Genomic DNA, 6,218 nt, shown 5'->3' with positions numbered 1-6,218 from the left:
CTTTGCGCTGATGTCACAGCGTAGCAGTCTACGTCTAGCGTCAGCGCTGACTGGGGCTTTGGCGCGATTTTACTGGAGAAGTGAGACCCGGTAACTGTGCAGGTGGCACCGCTGGTTTAAACCTTGTTTCATGGTTGGTGGGGGATTTTGATTGCATGTGGCTGTGAATTGGTGGCTCCTAGGTGGTCATTTCTGTCCTTTTTGGCAATTGGCATCCCTAATCGCCAGTTGGTCACCTATAGACAATGATTTTGATCACTTTGCTTAAAAGATTCTTTGAATTTTCTGGTAAACTATCACGGGGATTACTGTTTGTTTATAAAGACTAGCCTATGAGTAGGAGGAGATCGGAAAGCAGTTACAATAAATTTGGAAAGCAGTTAAAACAAAATAAATTGTTAAAATGAAAGATTGATGATGGCTAATTAGGGGAATGGAATGGTTGAAGATTAAATGTACGGCCTTTGGAAATTGACATTTTTATTTTTTTAAAAGATTTTATTGATTTATTTGACAGACAGAGATTACAAGTAGGCAGAGAGGCAGGCAGAGAGAGAGGAAGGGAAGCAGGCTCCCTGCTGAGCAGAGAGCTCCATGCAGGGCTCCATGCCTGGGCTCAATCCCAGGACCCTGGGTTCATGACCTGAGCCGAAGGCAGAGGCTTTAACCCACTGAGCTACCCAGGTGCCCCGGAAATTGACATTTTTAAAGCCTTTCTTAGGAAACCTTTAACGGGTTAATGAAACAACCCACGTGACAGTTTTATTCTTCTGATTATTAAAATATATCAAATAGAAATAGAAAAATGTGAGACTTAAAGAAGCTATAACTTCCTCAGACGTTCTCATCCCCACCTCTGTAATCCTTGTCAGCATGTTGTTGCTAATGCTTCCTAATTTTTGTTTTTGTTTTTAAGGATTTTTATTTATTTGTCAGAGAGGGAGAACACAAGAAAGGGAGCGGCAGGCAGTGGGAGAGTGACAGAGGGAAAAGCAGGCTCCCTGTTGAGTAAGGAGCCCAATGAGGGAATTATTCCTGGGACCCTGGAATCATGACCTGAGCCAAAGGCGATGCTTAACCTACTGAGCCACCCAGGTATCCTGCCTCCTAATTTTTTTAATAGAAATACTCATGCTGCTATTATTTTGTAATTATAACACTGTGATTCTATTATTTTTCAGTTTGCTTTTTTTTTTTTTTTTAAGATTTACTTATTTGAGATAGAGAATGTGTATGCTTGGGGGGAGGGGCTGGGGGAAGAGGGAGAAAATTCTCAGGCAGACTTCCTGCTGAGTATGGAGCTGACCTAGGAGATGGGTCTCACAACTTTGAGATCATGACCTGAGCCGAAACCAAGAGTTCCATGTGCAACCAACTGAGCCGCTCAGGACCCCCAGTTTGCTTATTTATTTTTTTTAACAATGTATTTTTGACTCTATGCCATGTGTATATCAATCTGTCACATTTTAACCATAATTTATTTAATCAAACCTCTATTACTGGGCATTTGGATTGTTTCTAATTTTTTTATATTATTATCATCCTTGTACATATATCTCTTTCTAAATTGATGGGACTTTTTCTATAAATGAAGATACTAGGCGAAAGGATTCCTCAATATTTATACTTTTGGTAATGGCTAAATTAGCCTTCTGAAAGCTTCGTGTCAGGTTGCATTAACAGTGTAAGGCTATTTCATTATACTGTAGCCAGGACCGGAGTTATAATTAAGTTTTAAGTATAAATGTGAAGAAGATGGACATTTTATATGTGAATGCTTTTTTTTCCTTTCACAGCCATTTCTTCTTCTTCTTCTTCTTCTTCTTCTTCTTCTTCTTCTTCTTCTTCTTCTTCTTCTTCTTCTTCTTTTAAGATTCTATTCATTGGGGGCACCTGGGTGGCTCAGTGGGTTAAAGCCTCTGCCTTGGGCTCAGGTCATGATCCCAGGGTCCTGGGATCAAACCCCGGTTTTGGGCTCTCTGCTCAGCGGGGAACCTGCTTCCCTCTCACTCTCTGTCTGCCTCTCTATTTGTGATCTCTGTCTGTCAAATAAATAAATAAACTCTATAAAAAAATAAAGTTTCTCTTTATCTGACAGAGAGAGAGAGAGATCACAAGGAGGCAGAGGGGCAGGTGGGTGGGGGGAGCAGGCTCCCCGTTGAGCAGAGAGCCCAATAGGGGACTTGATCCCAGGACCCTGAGATCATGACCTGAGCCGAAGGCAGAGGCTTAACCCACTGAGCCACCCAGGTGCTCCTCACAGCCGTTTCTTTTTTCTTTTTTTTTTTTTTTTAAAGATTTTATTTATTTATTTGACAGAGAGAGATCACAAGTAGGCAGAGAGGCAGGCAGAGAGAGTGAGAGGGAAGCAGGCTCCCTGCCGAGCAGAGAGCCCGATGCGGGACTCGATCCCAGGACCCTGAGATCATGACCTGAGCCGAAGGCAGCGGCTTAAACCACTGAGCCACCCAGGCGCCCCTCACAGCCGTTTCTTGATACACTCTCTTTACCTGTCTTCCAAGACATCAAGCTAATGGATTCTGGAAAATCAGAATTGGTTTTCCTCCTATTTTTTCTGGCTATTCCTTCTCAATCATTTTTCTGGTGCCTCCTCCTTAAGCACTGAGCTCAAGCCCAAGGGCATAACAAAACCAATTCCCAAATCCCATCTTTAGGCCTCTATCTCTTGGGACCACACCCAATACTAATTCTGTAGCAGTCTGGGTCCAGTCAGAAGATGGAATCACATAGTAGGGCACCTGGGTGGCTCAGTCAGTTAAGGGTCTGCCTTAACCTCGGGTCATGATCTCAGAGTCACAGAATCAAGTCCCACATGGGCTGCCCGCTCAGCAGGGAGTCTGCTTCTCCCTCTGACCTTTCCCCATCTCATGCTTTCTCTCTGTCTCTCGAATAAATAAAATCTTTCAAAAAGAGTACTACATCGTAGTAGTTAATGTAAGAATAATTAACTATATTGAGGTATCTGGCTGGCTTAGTTGGTAGAGCATGCAACTCTTGATCTGCAGTTGTGAGTTCAAGCCCCACACTGGGGGTAGAGGTTACTTAAATATTTCACTCTAAAATAAAAAGAATACCTATAATAAAAGAAATAACATATAAAGAAATTATATATGGTACTCTAGGACTGAGAAAGAGTACCCAAATAAGAATGAATTCAAAAGGGTTCAGATCTCAAGTGCAGAAGGCCTTCAGAGAGTATGGGCTACATAACATAGGGGGCTTGCAGAGAGAGCAGCTGCTTTCTGTGGACCTCCTTGGCCACAGGCAGGCTGCATGCAAAGCTTGTAGAAGGATCAGCTTCTTGGTGTGTGACTTTCTGGACCACAGGCCAGACAGGAATCTTGGTTTCCCTGTCTAGTAAGTTGTGGATGGGTTATGGCTGGGCCAAGGTGACAAGGTCTCAGAGGGATCACTTTCTGGGCCTATAGCTGGGGTAGGCCCTACCAGATGTTCTCACACCTACGAGTCTGACCTTCACCCTGCACTTCCCTTCCATTCTCTCCAGTATGTTGGAAATTGGCAAGAAACCCCTTCTTCCTACAGTGTCCTCCTATAACCTCTACTGAGAAACGTTAACATAGTGAGCACTTTAAAAGAGAGCTGCTTAAAGGAATTCTGCTTTTTAATCAGACAGCATATACCAAGGGGTGTACAAAGTCCTTGTCTGAGAAGCAATAAGTTGATAACGGACACATTTTAAACTTCACAAACTCCAGCCACACGTGCTGTTGTTTGAACAACTAGGCACAGTCTACCCTTGGGTCCTACCCTTTTCCTTTGTATCTACTTTTCCCTGAGATTGGTTTGCTTGAGAACAAGCCTGACTACACAGTAGTCCTCCTTCTATTTTACAAAAGAAAAATACAGATTTCTCACATCACATTTAGAACTAGGGCTCATTGCCCTGGGGTGTTTAAAAAAAAAACAAACCACCAAAACCAAACCAAACCAAACAAACACCTTTGTATCAAAGAGAATATATCAAAATATTGTGTGTTTTTTTAAAAAGATTTTATTTATTTATTTGTCAGAGAGAGTGAGCACAGGCAGACAGAGTGGCAGGCAGAGGCAGAGGGAGAAGCAGGCTCACTGCTGAGCAAGGAGCCCGATGTGGGACTCGATCCCAGAATGCTGGCATCATGACCTGAGCCAAAGGCAGCTGCTCAACCAACTGAGCCACCCAGGCATCCCTCAAAATATTGGTTTAAGAAAACCTTTTTAAAAGAGTCATCAAGGCATGTTGTCCATCGACAGAGTAATGGCTGTCAAAATGTCCTATATACTGTCAGTAGAAATATCTAGTCTTAAAAAGGAAAGCTGATGGCACCTGGGTGGCTCAGTCATTTGGGCAGCTGACTCTTGATTTTAGCTCAAATCATGATCTCAGGATCTTGGGATTAATCCCTAAGATGAGTTCAGCACTTGTTGAGGTGTTGGCTTGAGGATTCTCTCTCTCTCTCTCATCCCCTGCCCAACTCCACCCCCATGTTCTCTCTCTCTCAAATAAATAAATAAATATTAAAAAAAAAAAAAAAAAAAAAGAAGGCTGACATATCTTGTCGCGGCCAGCACGGCAAATCAACCAGGAACGTGAGGGTAAGAGGATGGTAAAAGAAAAAGACTTGAGAGACAAAGAGATGCAGGAGGAGCACTGAGGAGGATGTCCAACAGTGCCGAGTTTATTCAAGGCAGCAAGGCTTTATATAGCCAACAATAACTATTTTTAACCGATTACAAAAGAATTTGCCAAATGCACAAAAACCCCTCCAGACTTCCCCATTATCTACTTCTCAGGGTCTAAATGCAGACCCTCCAAGGCCAGTGGTCTCTGTCTTCAGATAATTCCTTAACCAGCTGCACTGACTCCAAAGTAACTCAAAACATAGTTTACAATGGTGCAGTTCATGGCTCGTGCAAGCACAGCACAAACCTATAATGATTTGTTGACCAGGTCTGTTTTGCCTACTCCAGATAAGCACCTGCAGGCAATGGCTGATAATTGTTAGTACAATTATTCCGTACTGAAACTAGGAGTAACAACAAACCTGAGAGTGATTCATGAGCTGTGCTGGAACAGCAAGGACCAGTTATGAATTTTTGACCCCAACCAAATTGCTCTCATCTAACTAGTAAACGTGTGGGAAATCGCGTAGGCGAGCGCACAACACATAGCACAGACCCTTTCTCAGTGCTACTCAACTTTTCCGTCCTAAGCCTTTTGTTAGGCTATTCGGACTTTAAAGGAGACACAAGTCAGGGCCTGGTTTGGTCCTCGTCTCAAGCCTTATCGCGGCCTCCCACTTATGCTCAATATGGATAAACCTTGAGGACATTATCTTAAGAGAAATAAGCCAGTCACAAAAGGACAAATACTGTATGATTCCACTTACATGAGGTACCTAGAGAAGTCAGATTCATCGAGACAGAAGTAGCAGGTGGTTGCCAAGGGAGAGGGCGGGAATGGGGAGTTATCGTTTAATGGGTAGAGTTTCAGTTTTATAAGATGAAGAGTTGGGGAGATGGATGGTAGCGATGGTTGCCTAACAATATTAATGTATTTAATGTCACTGGATTGTACACGTAAAAATGGTTAGGATGGTTTTTTAAAAAAGTAATCAAACTCTTCTAAACCCAGGGGTTTTCTAATATATATTTCTGTAAAGGGTTTGGTTTAGAAATAGATATTTGAAAGCCTATGCGGAGAACTCTGGATCGCAAGGGCCCAAACAGCATGAATTATTTAAAACGTAAGTGCCATTTTTGGATGGGCTTTTGAGAACCAATGGACAAAACTAACAAATAAGAACGTCTACACAGGGAAGCCTGGGTGGCTTCTGCCTTTGGCTCAGGTCATGATTCCAGGTTCCTGGGATTGAGTCCCCCACTGGACTCCTGCTGAGCAGAGAGCCTGCCTCTCCTTCTGCCTGCTGTTCCCCTGCTCGTGAGCTCTATTTTTCTCTCTCCCTGACAAATAAGTATATAATTTTTTTTAAATCTTAAAAAAAAAGAACTTCGACACAATTTAAGACTGTATTGCTTTTACAAAGTCAAATAAAATGAAATATTTATTCCAATTGCAGTGAGTCCTCATTTCATTTCCATTTTGTAAAACTTGGACATTTTCTATTTCATTAATTTAAAAAGTACCCTTACTTAAACTCACACTGAAAAAGTTTATCTATCAGGGTGCCTGTGTA

The sequence above is a fragment of the Meles meles genome, chromosome 5 (assembly GCF_922984935.1).
Source record: "Meles meles chromosome 5, mMelMel3.1 paternal haplotype, whole genome shotgun sequence".
NCBI classification, from domain to species: Eukaryota; Metazoa; Chordata; class Mammalia; order Carnivora; family Mustelidae; genus Meles; species Meles meles.
This window is presented reverse-complemented; position numbering follows the sequence as displayed.